This window comes from Natator depressus, chromosome 22, assembly GCF_965152275.1.
Source record: "Natator depressus isolate rNatDep1 chromosome 22, rNatDep2.hap1, whole genome shotgun sequence".
NCBI lineage: Eukaryota > Metazoa > Chordata > Testudines > Cheloniidae > Natator > Natator depressus.
In genome coordinates, this window is record NC_134255.1 from 1349766 (window position 1) to 1377738 (window position 27973).

General features: G+C 45.9%; 1 protein-coding gene across 9 annotated transcripts in view; it reads left to right on the forward strand.

The window, feature by feature from the left end:
* PKNOX2 (PBX/knotted 1 homeobox 2) overlaps nucleotides 1-27973 on the forward strand; it is a 726589-nt gene that overhangs the window by 160056 nt on the left and 538560 nt on the right. The gene's annotated exons all lie outside the window — the stretch shown is intronic.

Sequence of the window (27973 nt, forward strand, 5' to 3'; positions counted from 1 at the left end):
GTTGTTATGTCTTGTTTTGAAACTGTGGGCTAGGACGATCATATAACATATGCTGAACATAATGGGGCCCTGATCTAGGCTGAGGTCTCAGTGCACTGCTGTAAATAATAATCTGTATTTCAAGTGAACAGATTTTCATTAAATGGGGAAGCATGGGGAAGGAGAGATGACTATTAGTAGGTGTAAGGAAGCAGGGTGGAGGGTATCGGACTGTGAGCTTATAAGAATACATCCTGAAATAAGCCATCAGCTTAGTACTCTCCTCTGTGTTTGCGCCATCATTTTGAATGTGCTGAAATGTTCTGTTTGCTCTTAATACTATAGGACTTCTTGGTCGGAGCAATGGTATAAATGTAACCCTCTGGTGAGTGTGCGTTACAGGTCCCTCTCTGTGCTGATCCGCAGAAGATACAAGTTATTACAGTTGCCACACAGCCTTTAGCTGTAGTAGCTCATGCTTTTAGCGCTGGATGTACGAAGTACAGCTCCAGTATGTCATCAGAGAGGGGCTGTCCGTACAAATAGGGATACCATATAACACCACTTACAGACTGCTTTTCATCTGTGGGGCTTCAAAGGCTGTTCAAAGATGGGCAGAGATCATCCTCCCCGTTATGCAGAGTAGTGCCCTGCGCTACCTGTAGTCATAGAGGTAAAGGCCAGAAGAGATCACCAGATCATGTAGTATGACGGCCTGTCCCTCACAGGCCACCAACAGCGCTCAGCACCCTCACGCTGAACCCAACAGCCGGAATGAGATCAAAGTATTACAGCCCCCAGCGGGTGAGTGGTTTGTGCAATGCCTTACAGGGATTCTGTGGCAGAGTTAAAAACTGAACCCACATCCCCTCTGTCTGCTCCGCCCGCTTAAACCCCTGCCCCCGTGTGGGCACTTCAGCCTAACGTACAGCAAATGCAGTGAGCTCGGCCGCAGTGGCCGAGCACAGACAGTACAAAGAAGAGGAGAGACAGCGCCAACGAGTGAAGACACCAGGTTGTTTTTGTATAAAATGTCCTTGTATTTAATCAGAAAGCCATTATGAATAAGTTTACCATCTTAATATTAGCTGCCTCCTTGCAAAAATATGGGCGGCATTCAAAGTGGGGAAAGCTTTGTAACTGGTCATATTCATATTCAGCCATGTGCAGAGGGACAACACCTGGCCCTAGGCATCACTTAAGTCCTGTCCTGAGGGTTTAAGTGAGGCTTAAGTGTCACATAGACCCTTGGAGGAGCTCTCTGTTCTGGGGTGAATCTCAGCCCATCTGCTCATGGATCAGCTCCATGGATGTTAATATGGGCGACACAGTAATCATGGTGGTAATGAACGTGTGTGGAAAACTAATCTGTCTGCTCCTATAGGGGCCCTTTGCACTCACACTGTGCTCCAGTATTTCCCTTGTGTGGGAACAGGGAGGAGGCCACAACCAGGGCACAGAGTAACAGGGTGGCAAGTCCTCCTGGTCAGCTCAGTAGACATTGCAAAGGACAATTCATACACTGATAGGACCCAGTGATATATGAATTGCTGACCTGTGCTGGGGGGTTAAACCATCTTGGGTGGTTTGAGCTAATGTGGGTGAACTGTCCTTTATCCAATGTCTTTCCATGCTTGTAAACACAGTAGAAATACCCTCTTCAGTTTGAGGAAGCAGTGCAGATTGTTACCGCACTGTGGTGGGTGGCATTGCTATTAACATCTCTTCAGTATCCTCAGCATTGACTGCACAGCAAAGGCCACAGGTCAGTCATGCACTGTACAACTCAGTTTACAAGTGGCTGTGCTAAACGTATTCATGCCTCTGCTACAAGTCGCAGATCAAAGGAACAAGGCGCACTTTTATCCTAGCTTGATTAAAGGGAATGCACCTGTACTCTGGATCATTAGAAACTTGCTTAACCTGGACAAAACATAGCTTTTCACTATGCTCCACTTCCCCTTACCAGTTGAGCTTTCAGTCAATCCAGAGATCCTCCGTGTCCATTTTCTGATATGTCCTTTTATGCTTTTATTCCAGAATGAACACAAAAGGGCAAAAATAGTCAAACTGCGGGGATGGATTCAGTTAAAAGGCTGATTTAAGAGGTGCACCTTGCATTCTCTCCTGAGACTTGCCAAAATCAGGGGCTGTGCTGGCCACAGGGGAGAGAGGGCTCACAACAAGGAGTGTCCTGCCGTTGCTTCCAGACTACGCTCCCTGTCCCAGCAGCAGAAGCCATCTTAGCTGGTGTGATGCCAGGAAATCTTTTGGATAGCTGAGTCTCAGGCCATTCAGAGATTGAAAGATCATTATTAATATTCTGAATTGCACCTGGGTGCTTGACAGAATTTATACTGCTTATGAGACCTATTTATATGGCAAATCTTAAGTTGCTAAGTTCAACTATATTTGCATTATCACCACAGAAAAATGGTGATATGATTTCTTTTACAATGGAAACATACATTTGCTTTTTCTGCCCAGAACTCCCCAAATGGCTGCAAAGACTTTGCTCAAGTGCCAAAACAACAACCACCACCTTTCAGGCAGCCCAAGCAGGAACAATTACTGCCCCAAAGGGGAAAGGGTTAGCATGTGTATGAATCTGTAATATGGGCTTCGAATGGAAACTCTTCTAAAACCCTGACTGTAGCAGTTTTGACTGGAATCTCCCCTATGAGGCTGAAATTCATCCCAGCCCACAAGGTCATATGCACAGCTTACACTTTTAAGGGCAGAAGGCCTGGGCATCCCTTAAATAGCATTTTAACCCTATTTTCAGTGGGGCCTAGGTCTTGCGCCAGTCCTCTCCAAGGTGTTGGGGGGAGGGAGAGGCCTCGCACTGAGGCCTGCCCAGGAGTGAGAAGGGGCTAGGCCTTGTGCTGCCCCCCATTGTGGGATGAATTTCACCCTTAGTGCTTAAAGGCCTCCCAGAGAACAGCCCCAGGGAGGCCATGCAGACCTGTGTGGGTCTCAGGGCACTGATAGTCCATTCACTGCTGGATGAAGAAATGTAAAGGAGCCAGTCTCTTCCGAGATCTCCTGAGTCACACGGAAGGGAGGGTTCTCTGGCAATGAATAGAGTATATCTAGCATGACTAGAAAGAAACACACTTGCATGCCAACACACTGGTGTAGGAAATGCAAACTGAACTCCCCTCTGCCCTGAGGTGCTGTACTGGGGGAGTCATCCAGTCCTGAGGGAAGGCAGTCAGTGATGGGCTACAGCTTTCAGTTCTGCCCTGTCTCCATAAGAACCTCGCACTTTGCAGATGCTCGCACTTTGCTACCACCCAGCCTCTCTCCTGAAGCTGGAAGCCCGCAGCTCAGTCACACCACTGGAACTCGATGGGGTGAATCTGGCCCAGTCACTGCAGCATGTGTCTGTGAGGCAGCTGCTTTGCTGTTGCAGACTCGTTCTTGTCCTGATGATCTGCTCCAGATGTCTGGACAGGATTCTTTGTCTCTCCTTGTCCTGGATTTGGGCAGGTTAATAAAGCTACCTTGATGATGGTGTTTGGAGAGTGGAATCTCCCAGTGACACTCCCCCGCCCAGCCTCTCCAGTCTGCCTGGTCAGCACTTTCTCAGCCTTGTCACCTCCTGACTTACCCCTTACGTTCTGGATCACGTCCCAGCCTGGGGGTGGTGCCAACAGAGTCAGGGGAACTCACCTGCCCTCCTGATAGGCACTGCCATGGGGTCTGGCATTTAACACATCTTTCCCTTCCTGTGGGTGAGAATGAGAATGCCTGAGAATAACGCCTCATACATGTGAGGTGTCTTTCCTTTCCCAGCCCTTGTGCTCCACATCCCCTGTCTCCCTGACCTGCACACTGGCACTTGTTCTCTGCTAGTCATTCTAAGAGTCACCGTGCATTGAAGCCCCTGGTTTGGGGGAGGTATTGGTGAGTGGACACTTGTGCTCGCACATACGTGGACACATACACACACAGTGTGCAGAATTACATGAACAAACCGTCAGGTCAGACAGTACCCTTGTGATTTAGACAGCTTCCTTTGGTTCACAAGCAAAACTCCAAAAGAAGCAAAATGGTAGCTCTCTACAGTGATGTGAGTGGGAGAGGGGCAGGGCAGGAAGGAAGAGCTGGAGGAGGATGGGGCTGGGTGGGTTCTCCGGAGGTGGTGGGATCTGAGGAGTGAGTTTGGGCAAGTGCTGTGCTTGCTGTCAGTACTGTGAAGATGGTACCGAGCCTGGGGACATTTAAAGGGATGCAGGCACTTTGCCTCTGCTTTTCAAGCCGCCTGACTAGAACGAGCTCTGTGTGCTGTGGCAGGGCTGATCAGACGAGATGCAAGGCAGGGGTTGGTATTTCAGCTAGTCAGTGGCCTTGTCTTGCACTTCCAAAGCCTCTTTCAGCATTGGAGTTCAGGGTGTGAAAATGGTTCTCTTCTCCTTGCTGCTAGACTAGTCTGTGATTTGCCATCTCTGGTGCTGCCGTCACTGAGGTCTGCAACAGCAGAGCTTGAATAACTGTCAGCAATGGGATTGCAACCACCCTACAGTTAGTTACGTTTGTGCCTTGATGTCTCAGACAACTTCCTCTGACTTTTGTGCTGCCCTTTTATGCAGGCTGGGCTTCTGACGTCTCCACAACTGCCACAATAACAAAATTGAGGCTTCTTCTAGAGCTGTACTGAGTGTGAGGTGAGGCCAGCTGTTCACTAACTTCTCACACGGGGTTCTTGTACCTCATTCTGAAACCAGATCTGTATTCCCATTTGCACATCATGTGCACCATGCACGGCATCCCTCTGAATGGCAAGAAGGGATGCACCCATGGGACTCATTACTGTCCTTAGTCACAGACAGTAACATTGCTGGGAAACAGCTTCATCCATCTTTGGCAAGTCCACAGACTGCACTCATTGTTGAGCAGGCCATGCTTGCCCACCTCCCTGGTAAATTATGGCAATGCATTTGACCCGGGTCTGACTGTGAAGGCCACACAGAAGATTCAGATAGTTCTGCATGTAGGAGCCCACCTCCCAGACAAGAAGGACTGATAGGGGTGCCTCATGCTGGTGCCCTGTTCTCTTCACTGGATGCCCATTCAATGACAGACCCATTTCAGGATCATATCCTGATCTAAAAATCCTTTAACAGGTTAGGGCAAAGCAGAGTTGAAGTTTTTGAAGTTTTCAAGGTCAGGCTTGACAAAGCCCTGGCTGGGATGATTTAGTTGGGGATTGGTCCTGCTTTGAGCAGGGGGTGGGACTAGATGACCTCCTGAGGTCCCTTCCAACCCTGATAGTCTAGGATTCTCTGAGAGGCACTGCACTGCAAGGTACCTTGGCTCCAAAAGCTCGCTGTGCAGGAGAAAAAGCTCACTTTCTGCTGAGGAACCCAGCTTGTGTATAACGATGAAGCTTCTTGTTGCTCTTGACCACCAATATCCATCTAAATTAAACGCGTAGGCAGGGGGCGAGCTTGGCTGGGTCGCTGGCATGTGATCGAAAGCTGTTCTTGGCAGCGTGGAGTTGCCCCGATGATCATGTTTCAATGTGGAATAAAGCCAAGCCTCCCAGCACGGAGGCTGCCTAGCTGCATGACACAAATAGGCCTCACTCACTGTTCTTACTTCACTACAGGCTAAGCAAGCACCAAGTGCTTTGGAAAAAGGAGCCCTTTGGCTCTGGGGGAAGCACTTCAATCATTTATTCCACTTTGACCTCAAGCACTTCAGGTAGCTGTTTATTCAAAGACAGAAATATTTGTTAAGATGGAATTAAGGTTGAGGTTCATTTCAGTAACTTTTTTAGTCTCCAAAGAATAGGGTAGTTGTCAAAAGCAAGCATCAGAAACCCAGAAAATTTAGGGCCAGATCCTCAGCTGGTGTAAATTGACATATCTTCATTGAATTTAATGATTTATACCAACTAAGATTCTGAATCTTGGAGTTAGGGTGCAACTTAAAAGAAATCTTAATAATTGAAAGTATGGAAATGCACAGTGAAGGCCCGCAAACAACCTTAACTGTGCCCCTGCTGCAATGCTTGGGAAAAAACAAACTCAGAAACTCTGACAACCTTATCCTTAAAATCTATTCCATTTCATCATCAACCAGAAACACAAAGGCGTTTGAATCCTGCTCAAACAGTGGTTGTGCCAGCTCCAGCCACTTTATAACCATACACAGTACACAGAAAAGGATGTACTTTGCAAATAGCATTCTGAAGAGGCAATCATTCCCAAATCTTCATTAGGATTCCATGTGTCACCAATTATACAAATGTCATTGAACACAGAGTTAATGTATATACATATACAAACCTCCTAGGCTAAGATCATGAAATTATTGCACTTACATGAAAGAAGTATGGTTACGAAGCATCACACTTAGAACTGGGGACATGTCTTTATGAAACGAATTATAAAACCAGTGTTCTGTGGTGCATATTTTGATGTCACCCACAAGCTGTACAAGTATAGTGCTTTTTCCACACTGTGGCTACGAACAGCTCAAAGCCAGGACAAGATAGTGCTCACAACATGGTCACGTTCATTTAAAAATTCCACCAAGGAATTTTCCACTATTTTCTGTAGTAGGTGCTTAGCTCTCTGGGGAAATCAGATATGAACATAGCTGGGAAGAATAGCACATGGGGAACATTTTTCTTGTTTTTACGTTCACCCTAGAAATCCTCCCTCTTTATAAGTCAAAGCTGTCTTCATAGGAGGAGAGGCATTGGTTTGAAGCTAAGGATCCGCCATTTAAATGTTTTCCAAAGCCCAGTGAACCATTCTGATTGATGTTCTTATTTCACCAGGGACTAACCACACAGATATGTCTTTCCTCATCTCTGAGTTAATCCTGGGAACTAGAGTTTTGCCAAGTTTTGTCAAGGGGGAATCATAGATCAGCTTGATCTGAAGTTTCTAGGAAAAGGCTTTTTAAAATAAGATGAGGCAAAAAAGCATTTGAAGGCGTTGCAAAACATGAGTATGACTGATTCTTTCCAAGTCCAATAAATCTCAAAAATAGCTGGGCTGAATTACCTCATGGGTGGGTGGGGGGGAACAACTAGTGAACAAACAAAAACCCTGATGATTGTAGACTACAGTGCAAAGTATGAAGTGAGAAGCGCTTTTCTGAGGATTTGGAGCCAGGAAAAAATTGGGTTTATAGTGGAAAGCAAATTTGAACCTTACTACTATGGTGAGAACACCCTCTTTCCCATCTATTTCCCTGCCCCTGCAGGTACATCAGTGGTTCCCACCACCCTAGAATCTGGGGTCTCACAGACATTAATGAAATAACCCTCATAACATGCCGGAGCGGCAGGAAGGTTTGTTGCTCCCAAGTAACAGATGAAGAACAGAGGCACAGAAGTGGGTAAGAGAGGGCACTTAAAAGTGCAGATAGGCATCCAGTGGGATTTTTCAAAAGCACCTAAGTGAGTTGGGTGCCAGACTCCCATTACCTCTCAATGAGAGTTAGGCACCAGACCTGCACCTCAACGCCTTGGGAAATCTGGCCCTGCGTGACTGGCCTGAGGTCACACAGGGAGCCTGTTTGATGTGTCACTGTGTAGTGTTTCACCCACAAGATCCCTCCCCCTCCTGGTATGAGTTTGCCCGCAGTCCAGTGCTCCCATCATCCTAGTGTCCAGAGGTGAAATACTGGCCCAGAGAAGCAAATGGCAAAACTTCCAATGACTTTAGTGGCACCAAGATTTCTCACCCTAGGGGTATGTCTACACTGAACTATACACCCAGAGCTAGTAGATCACAAGTTAGTGACCCTGGGTTTGTTAACCTAGGGTTTGAGTGTCTACACTCAGTTGTAATCCCAGGTTAGGAATGGTTGAACCCTGGGTCCCAGCCTCAGGCTCCAGAGTCTACACTACATTATGTGGGCCCAAGTCCCACCACCCTTATCCCAGACTTCCTAGCCCCTCCCAATATGTTTCTACTCTTAGCCCCTTGTGCGTGGTGCAGTGTGGGAAAATATGGCTGTCCACCAAATGTGACTATCCAGAGGACAAGAAAAGTCGGCCCATGGGATTGTGGGAAACTTTTCGCAGACTCCCAGAGAATGAGTCCAGTGGGACTGTGTCTACACTACAAAGCAATAGGACTTGAGCCCTGGGTCCCATCTTGACTCAGGCTTGGACCTTCCACTCCCATGCAGTCCTGGGATGCTGGATCTGCGACCTGGGTTAGTGAATTTTGTGTGTAGATGGAACGGGGAGTTAGGCTTGAGCCTGAGTTCGGTCCCTGGCTTCCATTGCAGTGTAGATGTACCCTCGGTGTCTTCTACAAATGAAAAGGGTCAAACTGTGCTGGGTGTGTTATGGTTATGTGATGGAGGGTGCAAGTAGCCACATCCCCTTTCCATCCCTGTGCAGCAGTTGGGTGCATTTGCAATCCCCATGCTCCCACAGTGCAGGGACTGCTCCATTTCTCTGACACCTGGGGCTGAAGAAACCCCCAGGTCAGGCCCTGTGCCCCATGCCCTAGCCAGCATAGCATGTCATACACATAGGGGGCAATATTCTGCAGTCCCTGGCAGGGTGGATAGCACTGGACACACTCATTCTGCCCATGCTTGGAGAATGCTTGGAGACATTCTCTGTCTGTCTCCTACCACTCCCACTAGGATAGTGCAGCTCAGGTCTGGTTCAGTAACAATTTGGAAAAAGCAGTGACCAGGGAGTGGCAAACTTTGGAGCTAACACAAAAGTATTTAGATTAGTCAAGTCCAGAGAGGATTGTGAGGTACTACAGGGGACCTAACCAAGCTAGTTAAATGGGTAACAAGATGGCAGATGAAATTAGTCTCTAAGGTGCCACAAGTACTCTTTTTCTTTTTGCGAATAAATGTAAAGTAATTCATGTTGGAGGGGAACGCATGAACTACTCATGCCCCTTGCTGGGATCTAAATTAACTGCACCAAGTCAGGAAATGGACCTGGGCATAATTGTAGAGAACTCGATGAAAACATTCGCTCATAGTGCAGCTTTGCATAAACTAAATGCTAAGGTGTAAAAGGAACAGGATGGACAATAATACAGAAAATTCTATAATGCCATTATACACATCAATGCTGCAGCATCAAGTAGAATAGACTGCTCAGTACTGGTCGTCCCGTCTCCAAAAGGATATTGCTGGATGGGGTTCAGAGAGGGGCAATGAGAATGATTAAGGGCCTGGGAAAACTCTCCTATGAAGAAAGACTGAATAGATTGGGATTGTTTATCTTAGAAAGGAAACCAGTAAGAGGTTGTGATAACGGTGTCCAAAATAATGCATGATATTGAGATGGTGGATAGGAAACGTCTATTCTCCCTATTATTCAAGGAAAGTGAAAGGCAGCAAAATGAAAACTGATTAAAGGAAATATTTTTTCGCACACTTGGTAATTAGACGGTGGAACTTATTGCCACAGTATGTTGTTAAAGTCAAAAGTTTGCAAGATTCAATGAGGAATTGGACATTTATCTAGATAACAAAAATACCCAGTTATAATAGTACATATTCTAAAAAAGACAAGAGCTTTGGTATGGATATAAATCATCCTCCTTCAAGCCATAGACCAACTTCTAACTCCTAAGGATTGTGAGGAAACATCTCTTGGGGCCACGGTATCCCATAACTGCCCCCCCCCCCGGGATTTTTGCTCTGAAGCATCTGGTGTTGGCCATTGTCAGAGAGAGGACATTGGGTCTGATCCAGTACGAGAATTCTTAGATTCATGTGCAAGACAGCAGGACTCATATATGAATGAAGGTCAAAGGGCCTTTGGAAAGAGAGCAGGGGCAAGTATTTGCCTCCTGGTCTCTGCTGGGGAGCTTGGTTTTAAGGGCTAGCCTCACAATTGCTGGTCTAGGAAGCTCCATGGCAGCAATTCTTTTTCTCAGCCCCCTTTCATAGAATCATAGAAGATTAGGGTTGGAAGAGACCTCAGGAGGTCATATAGTCCAACCCCCTGCTCAAAGCAGGATCAACACCAACTAAATCATCTCAGCCAGGTCTTTGTCAAGCTGGGCCTTAGAAACCTCTAAGGATGGAGATTCCACTACCTCCCTAGGTAACCCATTCCAGTGCTTCACCACACTCCTAGTGAACTAGTGTTTCCTAATATCCAACCTAGACCTCCCCCACTGCAACTTGAGACCATTACTCCTTGTTCTGTCATCTGCTACCACTGACAACAGCCGAGCTCCATCCTCTTTGGAACCCCCCTTCAGGTAGTTGAAGGCTGCTATCAAATCCCCCCGCACTTTTCTCTTCTGCAGACTAAGTAACCCCATTTCCCTCAGCCTCCTCTCGTAAGTCATGTGCCCCAGCCCCCTAGTCATTTTTGTTGCCCTCTGCTGGACTCTCTCCAATTTCTCCCTTCATCCCTTCTGTAGTGGGGGGACCAAAACTGGATGCAATACTCCAGGTGTGGCCTCACCAGTGCCAAGTAGAGGGGAATAATCACTTCCTTCTATCTGCTGGCAATGCTCCTACTAATACAACCCAATATGCCGTTGTCCTTCTTGGCAATGAGGGCTCACTGCTGTTTCATATCCAGTTTCTCATCCCCTGTAATTCCCAGGTCCTTTTCTGCAGAACTGCTGCTTAGCCAGTCAGTCCCCAGCCTGTAGCAGTGCATGGGATTCTTCCTTCCTAAGTGCAGGACTCTGCACTTGTCCTTGTTGAACCTTATCAGATTTTTTTGGTCCAATCCTTCAATTTGTCTAGGTCACTCTGGACCCTATCCCTACCCTCCAGCATATCTACCTCTCCCCCCAGTTTAGTGTCATCTGTGAACTTGCTGTGGGTGCAATTAATCCCATCATCCAGATCATTGATAAAGATGTTGAACAATACTGGCCCCCCGGGGCACTGTGCTTGATACCGGCTGCCAACTAGACATCGAGCCGTTGATCACTACCCTCTGAGGCCGACAATCTAGCCAGCTTTCTATCCACCTTATAGTCCATTAATCCAATCCATCCTTTTTTAACTTGCTGGCAAGAATACTGGCAAGAATTTCCATTTCATGGAGGGTCATGTGAGAGGTTCTTACTCCACCATGAGGACACTAGATTTCTTGAAGGATATAGTGTGTTTTTCTCTGTCCTCTGCCCCCAGCCCAGACAGTAGCAATGTGTCTCGTGGGGAGAGGTACTTTTGAGAAAGCCACCACATTGGCCAACAAAAGGGATGAACCAGGATTTCCAGAGGTACAAAGCAGGAGCTGCTATAGCTTGAGCTGTAGCAGACTCGCATCCTCTGTGGATTGGGCACAGCTGGATTATACTTTGATCTAGTCATAGATCATTTCATTTTATGTCAAATGAAACCGTTATGATAATCTAGTCTGACCTGCATATCGCAAGTGATAGACCCTCACCCAGTGATTCCTGCAACAAGCCCAGTAGCTTCTTTTCTTGTTATTCCTTATGTATCATACTCAAAGTTTATGACCATGATTAAGGCATTTGAGTGTTTGTGGACTCAGGTTACAATAAACTGCTTTTTAAAAACACATTAGATTTTTTCATATTTTCCTCTCAGTGTCACGACAGGGCAGAGTTAAGGTTTCTGCTCAAAGAGAAACTCGATTATGAAGAACAAAAGGGAAGAAAAGGACCATTAATCCTAAAAAATATATATTCAAATGTAGCCTATGCACAAGATTTTAGGAAGTTTTAATGATAGAGGGAGTTGTCTATGACAGGGCAGAGTTAAGGCTCTTTAGGTGCCCTAACAGTGCATTTCCAGACATTAACATGTTAGATTTCTTTTCAATTTAACCTTATTTGTAAATTTCCTGGGTTCATAAGACTTGGTTTTGGACAATTACCACATCCCTGTAATGTAGTGTACCCTAAGCTACTGACATGTACTGTCAACCTTAACTCCATTTTAATGTGCTTTTTCTCATGGAATATTTGCTGATAAAGTTTGCAGATGACACAGACATTGGTGGAGTGATAAATAACAGTGAGAAAAGGTCAGTTATACAGGGCAATCCAGATTGCTTGGTAAATTGGACATGAACAAACAACATGAATTTTAATGCAACCAAATGCAAGGTTATAAATCTAGGAACAAAGAATATAGGTCACACTTACAGGATGAGAGACTGTATCCTGGAAAGCAGGGTACAGACTCTGTAAATGACTTAGGTGTCATAATTACCTACATGGGGAGAAGATACTTGATACCATAGGAGTTTTTAATCTAGCAGATAAATGCATAACAAGATCTAATAGTAGGAGCTGAAGCTGGAAAAATTCAAGCTGGAAATAAGATGCAAATTTTTACCAGTGAGAATAGTTAATCATTGGAACAGATTCCCAAGGGATGTAGTATATTCTCTATTACCTGAAGTCTTTAAATCAAGACTGGACGTATTTCTAAAAGAAATATTATGGTTTAACAAGTCACTGTACTTGAGGCAGGAATTGCTAGTGAAATTAGTGTGTTTTGCAGGAGGTCAGATGTGATGATCATAATCTTTTGACCTTAATATCGATGAATCTATGCATCACAGTTGACAATAAGCATTCCTTTTGAGATCTAATTGCCAGTACATTCAACTAATTAGGAGTCGCAAGACCTTTTGCAGTAACAAATTTGGTGACTGCAGATAATGTTACATACTTTAGGTTCATTGGGATTTGGTCTGATACCACAGACAGCAACTCAGAGCCAATAGTCCCTTACGGGCTGCCAAAAGCCTAGAATAATAATATCAATAATTCGAACAGTTTCACCAAGATTAGCAATTTTTTGGTCATGAACAAAATGGAGAATCATTGACCAATGATTCAGCCAGCATTTATAGGGTGATTTTCAAATAGTTTTCAGGCCAGAAACTGAGGCACTTAGTAGAACTAAGAGTATGTCTATACTACCCGCCGGATCGGCTGGCAGTGATCGATCCAGCGGGGGTCAATTTATCGCATCTAGTCTAGACGCGATAAATTGACCCCTGAGCGCTCTCCCGTCGACTCCTGTACTCCACCGCCGCGAGAGGCGCAGGCAGAGTCGACGGGGGAGCGGCAGCAGTTGACTCACCGCAGTGAAGACACCGCGGTGAGTAGGTCTAAGTACGTCGACTTCAGCTATGTTATTCACATAGCTGAAGTTCCATAACTTAGATTGATCCTCTCCCTACCCCCCAATCCCAGTGTTGACCAGGCCTAAAATTATTTTTCTATGTATTGAGGGTGCTGTTTTGCAGCCTAAGATTACTGGGCCAACATCTGACCAACAATTTGCAGAGAAATCAGGAGCAAACATTTGTTCTCACAACTGTCCTGTAATCGATGCATCTGGCTTTCAGGTATGAAGCTTTTGACTATATAGCATATAAGATTTGTACAAAAATCATTATTTCTCATTTTATTCCATACAGTGAACTCATTAACTCATAGGGAAATGGGTTGGCAGCCTTTTTACATGTACTTGGACTGTGAGATATACATTGAATGTAGGGCTCTCTCTATTGCTCTCTTAAGTATATGTTAGTAGATCAGACACAGATATGAGATGTTTATAATGGCTGATTTAGGATTGGTTTTACATTGTTTAGTTTAGTATAGTTTTAATTTTTCAGTTAATTTGATCCCAATCCAGCAAAGGATTTAAGCACCAGCTCAACAGTAAGCATGTGATTAGCCCTTCTGAAATTAAAGTTAAGGCAATTAAAGTTAGGCAATTATAATTATTATTATATTGTTACTACTACATGAGGACTGAGAGGCCCCAAATGAGATCAGGGCCCCCTTGTACCAGCCCCTGCACAAACACATACAGAGAGACAGATGCTGCCCCAAGGAGCTCCCAATGTAAAGAGACAACACAGACAGTGGGTGGGAGGGAAACAGATGAATGGAGCAGGGAAGTGACTTGCCCACAGAAGATCAGTGGCAGAGCCAAGATGAGGAGCCAGGTCTCTTGGTCCCCAGGCCAATGCACTAGATGATGATGATGATGGCCCCAGTGAACCTACATGTCTACAGATTAATGCAGTGTTGCTTACTCTGACTGACCTTTTTAACTTTGTTCCACTTTAATACAAAGGAAGCTTAAAAAACAACTATGAAAACATGTTCTGGATATGTTTCCTGTCAAGTGTCTCCATCCAAAACTTGATTCCTTGGAGCTGAGAGGAGAGCATTAAAGATGGAGCAGAGCTCGGTTTAGTTCTTTCAACATGAAAACTCGTTGCCTCAGCAGCACAGCTTGTACCCTACCTGTAGCTGGAAGATTCCCTTGCCCCCTGAAATTGATGGTCGTGCCATCTACCATACAACTGCTGACTACTGAAAATGTAATCCTGGAGGTGTTTGCAAACTGCATTTGCAGTTGCTGGATTTTGTGGCTGAGTCTGCACATCCTTTGAGAAGGTGGCACTGTCTATTGTCTTTCCCTTTGGAGTGTTTTTGTGCACTTTGTGCAGAGTATTTTGCTCTCTAACTCTTTCAAAATGAACGTGCAAATCCCATCTCCCGTTAGTCATTGCAATTTTCTTAATCCTTTAAAAGAGCCTTCACAGTGCAACAAAATTATTTTGGTGTCACTGGGAAAGCAAACCACTCTTGAATCCTCTTATAACTCCATGAGGGATGTTTTTCTCCTCGATATTTTCTCAGGTTTCACCACTTATTTATTTCTGAGTGAGAGATAATAGCTCTTAGAATAAGCCACACACCGATTGTATTATTATTGCTATTTTGATGATTGTGGCTATTGAACATATCATGACTGAGGACCTTTAAGTACAAACCTTCTACTCTGGAATTGTGAATTACGCCAGCCCCTTTTCTAATCTCTCTTGGCCTCCACTTCCTTAGATGGATTGTCTGTGCATCTGGTTGCATATTTTGAATCAAAAGACAATTAAGTTACATTTCTGTGCATTGTTTACTGTTGCTCTGAACCAGTCACTGTTCCACTGAGGTTAATCTTGGGTTTTTGCAAGCCTGTTTGTAGTACCTTCTTCTCAGTAACAATTTTCATTTTACTATTATTAAATATTCCCAGACATTACATTATTATGTGCCTCTGAGCTTAAATTCCTGAATTAGGGACTGCTCACATGTGGGCTTCTTCTGACAATGATTGTTCTCCTTTGCAAAGGAATAGATATTAAAGCTGAATGTTGAAATGATTTCCCATAACTCTTTGGGATGGGTCTGCACAGGTACATGATGTAACACAATCTGTTTGGAATGGCCTTGGCAGAAATTGGAATGGCCTTGGCAGAAAAACGAATAGCAGAATCTATTTAATCCTATGCAGCAAGTAGCAAAAATATCTAACCCTCTGTTCACCCGTTCGAGTTACACAACAAAGAACTAGAGAGGGATTGGAGAAGTGACTGTGGACCTTGGCTTTGAAAAAGATAATGGTGCCAGACTCGGGTTATATTGCACACTTTATGCCTGTTCACTGCATAGATCATGGCATTCTAAATGTTTTCTTGTTTTGCTTTGTCTCAAGCTAATTCTGCCCCAGGGGTTCCCAGCCTATGGCCTCAAGTGTCATTATGGAGCTGTTGAACTGCTGCGGGAAGTATTTTGCATATTTTTGCAATGATAGTCAAACACTGGAAATCAGTTTACCTGAAAGTCAAAGTGCCAAGTTTTTATCTTGCATTTGGTTCAGGATCAATTGGCAGCTTGTGTTCTGAGTGATGTTGTTATGATGAATTGTCATGGCACACAGAAAAAACATTCAAATGGTTCCCTGGGTCCAAATATTCCAATGCTGATCAGAACTCATATTTGGTACCCCCTGACATTTGAAATTGCTTTTTATTTTTTCCTACTTGTTTAACTTCTTATGACAGCATCACTCTGTTCCACATACACACACACACACACACACACACAGACAGTCAGAGACAGATCCTCCCCCACCCCCATCGTACACACACATACTTATAGACACACTGACATGTACCGATTCAGAGACGTAGATATACACACCGGCAGACACACAAATGCAGGCACATAGAGACAGAGGCACACACAAGTGTCCACACACACACACACACAGATTCACTCTCACACGCACTGATTTTCACACAGATACACACAGAGTGAAACTGTAACTTTTTTTTGTTCCCATTGTCTCCGACCCATATACTCCAGGAAGTTTAATTTGTTCTCGATGGTAATCACCATTAAATAGAAATTGTCTTTTTCTGTGTAAACACGTCATTAGTGAAGCTGGTTTCTGCAGAGTCCAGATTTCATTTTTATTAAAATGAAACACTTTTAGACTCCTCACTGTGTCCAAGGATGAACAGTATAATTTTAACCCATTGGGTTGGCCACAGATAATTGCACTAGCATTTGATTGGATGATTAGGGAAATATCGTCTTCTCATGCAGTATAATTTGCATTTTCCTCTACTTCTATGGAGTTCAGTCATGCTTTTGTACACAGGCAGTTTTAATGAGCATTATAAATCCTAATGAATATATTTCCATGTTCATTTTATTGGCTTGTTTTTATTACTGAAGGTCTAAAACACAAGTCCAGTTAAAAACCTGCAGATGAAATGATTGCACAGTGTGGTCTGGAAAGAGGCATTATATTTCTATTTCTCTCTCTCTCTCTTTAATAAGAATAATTGTGAATAAGGAAGTCTCCTGTTTATGGAATAAGAACTGGGAACACAGTGGGGAAGATGTTTGAATTCTTGAGCCCCAGACATTAGAATACAAGGCATTCTCCTCTTATGGGCGGTACCACGTCTTTCAGAAACAGTGAATCCTAGAGGGAAGCGTCTTTTCTCTTGTTGACTTTAGAGGGGAGAGACTTGGAAGCCAGGACACTTGAGGATTCGGGACTGGGACTGACCTTCAGGTCGGCTATTGAAATCTGTTCTGGTCAGTGCTGACTGAGAGCCATTATCCTTGGGCATCTGTTCCCTGCTCTCTGTGCAATACACTTAGGGGCTTGAGCCTGTTGCTGATGTGTAGGTGTCCCCATCACTAAACTCACCATCACAATTGGCCCCCATGTCAGCAGACTCCGCGAAGAGTGCCAGGCTGGAATGGGCCTGGAGAATGAATGCTTATCTCCTCGGAGTCTCTCCGGAACATGACGGATGCCCAGTGGTGGGGCAGTGCAGGGAAGTTTGCACGCCTGTTTCCCAGGCTGCACACGCTCTGTGGAGAAATGAAGGATGCCAGTCTGCAGGGCTGTTTATCCAGAACCTCATCAGTACTGGAGTCACTGACATTTACTGTAAATGTTCCTGTTGCTCAATGATTATTCTCTAACACCTACTGTGACTTCATCTGCAGTCTCATTGGAATACTCATTCTTTTCTCTTCCCTTCTCTTTGCTTCTCTTCCTCAGGTATAACTGAGACACCCTCTTGAAGTGTTGTCAATGCCTCGATAGATTCGAGATGTCTTTGCCATCAGTCTTGAAGAGAAATCTTCAGTGAAATATTAACTACCAAAATATTATTTCATTCCAAAGTGAGATATGCAATAAATGACATCCCCACTGCTGCCCCATCTTGTGTTATTAGTTGTGTGCCCAATGGCCCCCGGGAGTGGGGAGCTGCGCAGATACAGTCCCTAATCCATTGCCTTCCTCCATTGCATGTTCTCTAGACCCCACTGTGTTAACTCCCTAGCCACTAGCTCTTTTCTGGGATCTCTGCAATCTGACTTCTGCCAAGGCTGTGCACCCTTTTTTGGTATTGGAAAATGTCAGAGATTTTCACAATATTTCACAATTAAAACTAAGCAAAGTAAGTGTTCACAAATGTGACCAGCTGTATGCAAGGCCGTCTTCTGTATCCCATTCTCCTTGATTTCTCTGCCACATGCACCAGCCCAACACACTATCCACCATAATACTCTCAGCTCCCTAGGCTTTCACAGCTCTGTGCTTGAGTGGTTCTCTCCTAGCTCTCCAAATATTCCATCAGTTTCTCTCTTGAATCATATACCTCCATTAATTGGCTGTCCCTCCTCCTTCCCTCTCCCACTCTCAGTTTGAGCCTCCCAAGTTCTTGTCTGGTCCCCTCCTTTTCTTAGGCTCCACTTTATCCCATTGGGTTAGAGAACGATGCAGCAAATATGACTGTATAGCCTGTATGAAGGGAGATCTGAGTTCCTAGTCTCTGCTCCATAGTGGGGATTCAAACATAGGATTCTGAGTGCCCTAATCACTGGCCTCTTGGGTGTAAAGGCACCTAAGTCCCCTCATGAGTCTAGCCTGAAAAGTGTGTGCATTTTGTTTCAGAAATGTCTAAATGAACTGGTTTGATGCTTCTGATTCTTTTTTTTACCAAAACAAGTTGCCGAAATTGGTATGAATTCACAAACCATTTCAGTTGCCCTGAGTCTGCATTTTTTTTGTTGAAAATGTGCCCAGCTTTACTCGTGATCTCTTGCCCTGCATGACTCTGCACAGATTGATAAGGGTATAGGAATTGTCATGCGGGATCAGACCAGGATCCATCTAGTCCAGTATCCTTTCTCTGATAGTGGCTCACACCAGATGCTTCAGAGGAAGAAGCCCTGCAGTGGGCAATTATTAGATAACTGCCTCAGGGGAAGATTTCTTCCAATTCCCATGGGCTAGTGGCCAGTATCCTTTCAAAGTTTTTGTTTATTTTTTTAATATTCACTCATCTATCTCTGGATGCTTTTGTGATCTTGCAGATGTCCAATCCTCTTTGGATTCTGCTAAGTTCTTGACCTTAATGATTTCATGTGGCAATGAGTTCCATACACCAATTGTACATTGTATGAAAAAGCATTTCCATTGATCGGATTTACTATTGCTCATAGTCCTTGCCCCAAAGAGAGTAAATCTAAATTAGAAACAAGCTCAGAACCCAGTGAGAATCATAGTCCTGTGTAGCATTTAAATCTCTGTCATGATGCTGAAGTAAATGTTTAAGCCCATTTCAGGGAATGCGCTGAAGAGACAGAAGAGGGTGGGGGCGAGAAAAGAAAGTTAAAGGAGGAGCACCAAGGTAGGAAGGGTCAGACATAGAGAGCGCAATGCCCAGGATGGCATGGTCAGCTTTTAAAGGTAGTCTTGGTATTTAGATACGAATATTGGGCCCAAACTTGGAATCTGAGAAGGAGTCCTTGTGTACTGTGCTGCTCGCTGTAATGCAGAATCAGTGGAACTGATGTGATTTCCCATTGAAGTAGCTTGATTACATTTCTTTCACCTTAGCCTTGCAATGAGGAAAAGAGGAGGAAGGAGATGTGGGAAGCGCTCAGTCTAGGATAACAGGCAGGCAGAGAGAGTGGCAGCCTCCAGACCCCTTCTGGCTGGTGGAGAGTATAACCTATTAAGTGGTCTCTGCTTAATGGCTTTGATTATCTACTGAATATAACAAGTTTCATGTAGAGAAATTTACCTGTCTGATGATTTGGGTTCACACTTTTAGCATCCATTACATTAGAATGGGGAAAAGTGTTCTGAAAACGTATCCTGGGTGTGTATCTGCACAACATGCTCTTGGGAATCACAAAAAGAAAGGAGGACTTGTGGCACCTTAGAGACTAACAAATTTATTTGAGCATAAGCTTTCATGAGCTACAGCTCACTTCATCAAATGCATCCAGTGAAGTGAGCTGTAGCTCACGAAAGCTTATGCTCAAATAAATTTGTTAGTCTCTAAGGTGCCACAAGTCCTCCTTTTCTTTTTGCGAATACAGACTAACACGGCTGCTACTCTGAAACTTGGGAATAACAGTTTCTCCTGCAGTTTTTCCTTGCGCATGCGACTCCTGGTGCAACTGGCTGGAGAGTGATTGTTGCTTTCTCTGTTGATCTGTGATCCAAGCCGCCTCAGGTTTGGATTTGGATCACAGTATGAAGCTTCCCAATCCCCCAAACTGTCTCAGTTTCACTTGACCTGCTAAACAAGGAGACTCTGTGGCTTTATTTTTTTCATTTTATTGCCTTTATTGCCTTAGAATCAGGGAAAGACCCTTCTTCTGAAGGAAAGTTCAGCAATCTTTCGGTTCAGGAGCCACAAGAGTACAGGACAAAGCATAAGGTACTCCACATTCCTGTAGCCAGTGACGTCAAGAGCAAAGCCAGCTTCCTCTACCCATCGTAGCTCATATTGGTCTGTGGTGTTTGGCTTCTCCTTTCTACATAGCAAAGGAAGACAGAGGCAGAAGATGCGAGAAGTGAACTAAGGAAGTGGGGAAGGATAGGTTTTTGTGGAACATTGGTCTGCCTTCTGTGGGAAGAAGGAACTGTATGGTTTGGATAGCCTCCACCTCATTATCAGGGGAACCAACATCCTCAGGAACAGGGTGGCTAGAGAAGTCAGGAACTAATAATAAAAGGGTGACAAGCCAAAGTTTAATCTACACTGAATATTCATTTATTGTTGCTCAAAATATCCCTTGTTATTGAATGCCCGCTTAGCCTTTGAAACAATCCCAGCTGGGCAAGTGGGCTGCAATCACTGAGTGACAGAGGGCACACAGGGCTTGCTGAAAAATCAATGATGCGTGAATTGAGTGTGCACATTCAATGTTACCCGCTTTCCTTCTCTGGACAGAACAGAGAATATTGGTGTCAGGCCCAAGGGCAGCAGGAGAACAAACCACATTTGAATTTGCTTTTAACAGCTGGAATTTGGTCTTGCACTGACACAGCCACTTTTCCAGCCTAAGGGTTGTTTTACCTGTTGATACGTGGCTAACCAGAGGAAGAATTCCAGTTGAGAGAAAGTTCAGCCTGGATGGGATTCTGGGGGAGTTTGCTTCCTAAAGGATTTCTTATCCTTCTCTTCATGTGTCAGTATATTTATGTCTACATCTGTAACTTTCACTCCATGCATCTGAAGAAGTGAAGTTTTTACCCACAAAAGCTTGTGATCAAATAAGTCTGTTAGTCTTTAAGGTGCCACCAGACTCCTTGTTGTTTTTGTGGATACAGACGTTTGTGGATACATGGCTACCCCCTGATACTTATCCCATCTCAGGCTCACTGAGTGCTGCTTGTCTCAGGCAGTGGTGCAAGGAGAAATGATTTCTTGCCGGTACGCTGGACTCATGGGAGAGACACAAAGGATGGGCACATGACCTCCCCATGTGACCCCCACATGACTCCTCCCTACCCTGCCCCCAGCCTGGGGCCCCCACGCACTCCCCAATCCCTTCCCCATGATCCACATCCATCCCATGTTACCTGGGGGGGCCCTCTGTCCTCCCACTGCGCCGGAGACTTCTGCTCCACAGACCCCAGGCAGGAGGACTCCGGAGACGCAGCTGTGTGGAAGGGCTGGGGGCGATACAGCGGCCATGCTGGAGGGCTCTCCGGAACCACAGTGGCCAAAGGAGGAGGCGCAGCTCCATGGAAGGGCTGGGGGCGGGGTTGGGGGTGCTGCTCCTTCAGGGCTCTTCCGAGAACCGCCTCCAGGAAAGGATCAGAACATGGGGCCATCACAGCACGCTGGCAGCTCCTTTGGCGCGGCTGCTGCACCCTCCAGCCCCCCCCCGCCCTGTCGTCCGGCGGGGCTGCTGTACAGACCCCAGGCAGGAGGACTCAGGAGAGGTGGCTGGAGGCGGGGCTGGAGGCAGGCTCCTTCTCTGTCTTTACGGTGCTCTGTACCAGCTATAAATATCTTACTGCTATGGCGGACCGGACCAGACCGGCCTACTTGCACCACTGGCATCGGGCTTCCCTCAGGCAGTTTGATTGTAACAGGAAAGGGATCGTTCAGCCCTATCCAAAGTAACCACTGATTTTAGGTGCCTCTGTTTTGGGATGCCCAAGTCAAGGCACCTATAGGCTGATTTGCAGAGATGTGGAGCCCTCAATGAGTTGTGGGTACTCAGCACCTCTGAAAATGAGGCTCATGGTCTCTCAGCTTGGGAACCCCCCAAACTGAGAAAGCCCAAATCAGTGACCTCTCTTCAAAATTTTGGGTATACTCTGTCTGATGTGGTAAGTTGCTTCCTGTCTTGTTTGGGTATCTTATAGTAAAGTTGGCAAAGAGTCCTGTGGCACCTTATAGACTAACAGACGTATTGGAGCATAAGCTTTCATGGGTGAATACCCACTTCATCGGATGCATGCATAATAAAGTTGTTACTAAGTTTACTTTATTTTCTATTCCAAGGCTGAGTGTCAGTGAATAGCCAGCAGGGCTCTGTTCAGAAGGGCATATGGAGGAGTGGGTCACTCTAAACTTGTCCTTGTAGAGCTGCAGGTACAGTATAAATAACTCACCTGAGGAGCTTTACATGAGTGCACATGAGCACTGACAGCTGAAGGAACCTGGTAATGCAGGCTTGCAAACTGCGTTTGTGCCTTTTTAAAATTAATGTTTAAAGAAGAACCGTCAGCTCTCTGGGCAGCAGCATGGGCGGACGGGACGTGGGGCAGGCAAAGAAATGTGGTGGAATGAATAGTGTTCTGTACTCCAGGAAGTTGCTGATTGATGACACTGATACTAGGCTCCTGTGCAAAAGCTATCTTACCTCTCCTTGCATTTAGTGTATTTATTTAAAATCCCAGCACAGATTAGCCTGACCAGAGCCCTGCTGCTCTCCATTTATAGGCAGCCTGCTTGGCGCTGTTTGCATAAGACCACTTGGGGAGAGCAAGGGATTATGGGCACTACAGAAAATGCCTAGTTGAAACAAATTTTAATCTTTTTTCTCTAAACTGCTCCAAGTATCCAGCACAGAACAATTTATTCCTTAAACTGAGTGTTTGTTCTGTCTCTGACATCAAGATTGTTAAAATAAAGATCTGGATGAATGAAGTGTAGTAGCTGGATTGCCTGCGTACTAGCTGCCAGCTCAGGGGCATTAGGATTTATCGGTGGCGTTGATGTTTTTCAGAAAGAAGGCAAAGAACTCATGAAAATGGCAGGGTTGGAGAAGCCCCCTGCACAGAGCATTATCAGAGCGAGGGACAGCTTCTCTCTGAGTTCTGCAAGGAGCTTCGCATTGAAGATACGTGCTGCTGCCTGTGGGAAGGATGCCCTTTTCTGTTTGCTAGCTTTCGTCTGTGCACAAGGCATGGCCTCATTGCAGCTCTTGGTCAAACCGCACTCCTTCTATGAAGGCCAGGAGAAACGAGCATGTTCTTATTAGCGTGGAGTGAAGTGAACAAAGCTTTAAGTCACTGACTGCCCCACATTCCCCACTGTGTCCCGCTGTCTCGGAGTGGTGATAAGCTCTTTGGGGCAGGAACGGTCGTCAGGTTTATGCGTTGTTCAGCACAGAGCATGCTGCTGCCTTGAAACAAATATTCAGTCAATAGCAATAACCGGGGGTCAACTCGGCTTGGCCGTGGTCATTCTGTGCTCAGTCGGGCAGGGATTTCTGCCTTCCACTCAGGCCCCTCTACCTCTCTAACAGCTGCAGTCCAGCTGCTGGCAACCCTGCTGAGGCAAGTGCTAAACCTCTCTGGGGTCAGAGCTGTGGTATGTCGGTTTCTATAGCAACCAGCCAAAGGTCCACGTTCTCAGCACACTTCCCCTCCTCAAGCGAGTTGTGGAGTTAGCTCAGCTGAAGAGTATGGGGCTGCAGAGCGCTGGGTTAGCGCACTCCCATTTCCCCTTAACCCGCAGACCTCTCTGTACTTTCTAACAAACTGGCAGAACTGGGTGAGGAGATTTAGGCTTGAAAAGCTCCATTTTATTAACCAGATGGTCCCTGGTTCTGGGAGCTGCGTGGCCGTGTTTCAGGTGGATAGTGACTAGAATAGCAGTAACATGAGTGATACCAGCTTGCAGTTCGAGAGCAGAAGGGGCGGTGAGCGAACATCCAGAGAGCGCCTCACCTCTGAAGGGCCAGGCTGGCCACGTTCCCTCATGCTGTGCTTTTCCTTCTTTGCCTAGTGCTAGAGCTCGCCTTCAGCGCAGGAACGAGGGGCCTTGTTGTCTGTCTGTTCAACTCTGCTTGTCTTTCCAGTGCCCTTTTAGCGGCTCTCTTTGCGCTAAGGGGCAGATGAAGAGCAGAGGGTTCCTCTGAGTTGCTAATTAACAACATGTTCTTCTTTTAAAACACACATAGTACAATCCATACACAACTTACACCCAGCAACAGTGACAATCACGCCTACGGCCCTCACAGTCACACTAACACATGTAACGGCAACAGACATGCATGCGGCAACCCCAACACAACATACCCAGCTAAAATAATAGACACAAAAACAAAAATAACCACTTGAACACCCCAGCCTCTCTTAATAAAGTACATCTGTTATGTCTGGACCTTGTTCATAATAAATGCCAGAATATCCATTCACTTTAATGATGTTATTAATATCCGTAAGAAAGCTACGTACAAAATCAATGCATTTAAATAATCATAAAATCATAGAATCATAGAATATCAGGGTTGTAAGGGACCTCAGGAGGTCATCTAGTCCAACCCCCTGCTCAAAGCAGGACCAATCCCCAATTAAATCATCCCAGCCAGGGCTTTGTCAAGCCTGACCTTAAAAACTTCTAAGGAAGGAGATTCTACCACCTCCCTAGGTAACGCATTCCAGTGTTTCACCACCCTCCTAGTGAAAAAGTTTTTCCTAATATCCTACCTAAACCTCCCCCACTGCAACTTGAGACCATTACTCCTTGTCCTGTCATCTTCTACCACTGAGAATAGTCTAGAACCATCCTCTTTGGAACCCCTCTCAGGTAGTTGAAAGCAGCTATCAAATCCCCCCTCATTCTTCTCTTCTGCAGACTAAACAATCCCAGTTCCCTCAGCCTCTCCTCATAAGTCATGTGTTCCAGACCCCTAATCATTTTTGTTGCCCTTCGCTGGACTCTCTCCAATTTATCCACATCCTTCTTGTAGTGTGGGGCCCAAAACTGGACACAATACTCCAGATGAGGCCTCACCAATGTCGAATAGAGGGGAACGATCACGTCCCTCGATCTGCTCGCTATGCCCCTACTTATACATCCCAAAATGCCATTGGCTTTCTTGGCAACAAGGGCACACTGCTGACTCATATCCAGCTTCTCGTCCACTGTAACCCCTAGGTCCTTTTCCGCAGAACTGCTGCCTAGCCATTCGGTCCCTAGTCTGTAGCGGTGCATTGGGTTCTTCCGTCCTAAGTGCAGGACCCTGCACTTATCCTTATTGAACCTCATCAGGTTTCTTTTGGCCCAATCCTCCAATTTGTCTAGGTCCCTCTGTATCCTATCTCTGCCCTCCAACGTATCTACCACTCCTCCCAGTTTAGTATCATCCGCAAATTTGCTAAGAGTGCAATCCACACCATCCTCCAGATCATTTATGAAGATATTGAACAAAACCGGCCCCAGGACCGACCCCTGGGGCACTCCACTTGACACCGGCTGCCAACTAGACATGGAGCCATTGATCACTACCCGTTGAGCCCGACAATCTAGCCAACTTTCTACCCACCTTATAGTACATTCATCCAGCCCATACTTCTTTAACTTGCTGACAAGAATACTGTGGGAGACAGTGTCAAAAGCTTTGCTAAAGTCAAGAAACAATACATCCACTGCTTTCCCTTCATCCACAGAGTCAGTAATCTCATCATAGAAGGCGATTAGATTAGTCAGGCATGACCTTCCCTTGGTGAATCCATGCTGACTGTTCCTGATCACTTTCCTCTCGTGTAAGTGCTTCAGGATTGATTCCTTGAGGACCTGCTCCATGATTTTTCCGGGGACTGAGGTGAGGCTGACCGGTCTGTAGTTCCCAGGATCCTCCTTCTTCCCTTTTTTAAAGATTGGCACTACATTAGCCTTTTTCCAGTCATCTGGGACTTCCCCCGTTCGCCACGAGTTTTCAAAGATAATGGCCAATGGCTCTGCAATCACATCCGCCAATTCCTTTAGCACTCTCGGATGCAACTCGTCCAGCCCCATGGACTTGTGCACGTCCAGCTTTTCTAAATAGTCCCTAACCACCTCTTTCTCCACAGAGGGCTGGCCATCTACTCCCCATGTTGTGATGCCCAGCGCAGCAGTCTGGGAGCTGTCCTTGTTAGTGAAGACAGAGGCAAAAAAAGCATTGAGCACATTAGCTTTTTCCACATCCTCTGTCACTAGGTTGCCTCCCTCATTCAGTAAGGGGCCCACACTTTCCTTGGCTTTCTTCTTGTTGCCAACATACCTGAAGAAACCCTTCTTGTTACTCTTGACATCTCTTGCTAGCTGCAGCTCCAGGTGCGATTTGGCCCTCCTGATTTCATTCCTACATGCCCGAGCAATATTTTTATACTCTTCCCTGGTCATATGTCCAACCTTCCACTTCTTGTAAGCTTCTTTTTTATGTTTAAGATCCGCTAGGATTTCACCGTTAAGCCAAGCTGGTCGCCTGCCATATTTACTATCCTTTCGACTCATCGGGATGGTTTGTCCCTGTAACCTCAACAGGGATTCCTTGAAATACAGCCAGCTCTCCTGGACTCCTTTCCCCTTCATGTTAGTCCCCCAGGGGATCTTACCCATCTGCTCCCTGAGGGAGTCAAAGTCTGCTTTCCTGAAGTCCAGGGTCCGTATCCTGCTGTTTACCTTTCTTCCCTGTGTCAGGATCCTGAACTCGACCATCTCATGGTCACTGCCTCCCAGATTCCCATCCACTTTTGCTTCCCCCACTAATTCTTCCCTGTTTGTGAGCAGGAGGTCAAGAAAAGCTCCCCCCCTAGTTGGCTCGTCTAGCACTTGCACCAGGAAATTGTCCCCTACGCTTTCCAAAAACTTCCTGGATTGTCTATGCACCGCTGTATTGCTCTCCCAGCAAATATCAGGAAAATTAAAGTCACCCATGAGAACCAGGGCGTGCGATCTAGTAGCTTCTGCGAGTTGCCGGAAGAAAGCCTCATCCACCTCATCCCCCTGATCCGGTGGTCTATAGCAGACTCCCACCACTACATCACTCTTGTTGCACACACTTCTAAACTTAATCCAGAGACACTCAGGTTTTTCTGCAGTTTCGTACCGGAGCTCTGAGCAGTCATACTGCTCCCTTACATACAGTGCTACTCCCCCACCTTTTCTGCCCTGCCTGTCCTTCCTGAACAGTTTATAACCATCCATGACAGTACTCCAGTCATGTGAGTTATCCCACCAAGTCTCTGTTATTCCAATCACGTCATAATTCCCTGACATCACCAGGACCTCCAGTTCTCCCTGCTTGTTTCCAAGGCTTTGTGCATTTGTATATAAGCACTTGAGAGAACCTGCTGATCGTCCCTCATTCTCAGTATGAGGCAGGAGCCCTCCCCTCACAGACGTTCCTGCCTGTCCTTCCTCCCGGTATCCCGTTTTCCCACTTACCTCAGGGCTTTGGTCTCCTTCCCCCGGTGATCCTAGTTTAAAGCCCTCCTTACTAGGTTAGCCAGTCTGCTCGCAAAGATGCTCGTCCCTCTCTTCGTAAGATGGAGCCCGTCTCTGCCCAGCACTCCTCCTTCATGGAACACCATCCCACGGTCAAAGAATCCAAAGCCTTCTCTCCGACACCACCTGCGTAGCCATTCGTTGACTTCCACGATTCGACGGTCCCTGCCCTGGCCTTTTCCTTCCACGGGGAGGATGGACGAGAACACCACTTGCGCCTCAAACTCCTTTATCCTTCTTCCCAGAGCCACGTAGTCCGTAGTGATCCGCTCAAGGTCATTCTTGGCAGTATCATTGGTGCCCACGTGGAGAAGCAGGAAGGGGTAGCGATCCGAGGGCTTGATGAGTCTCGGCAGTCTCTCCGTCACATCGCGAATCTTAGCCCCTGGCAAGCAGCAGACTTCTCGGTTTTCCCGGTCAGGGCGGCAGATAGATGACTCAGTCCCCCGGAGGAGAGAGTCCCCGACCACCACCACCCGCCTCCTTCTCTTGGGAGTGGTGGTCGTGGAACCCCCAACCTCAGGACATCGCATCTGTAATCAGATCATTACAAGTGCATCTACACCAGTAGGGCCATATCTGATTTTACTGTCTGTGATTCTATAACCAAGGTGCAAGAGCTGTGAAGATGAGCATGGGAATAGATCTAGAAATGTTCAGAACTGG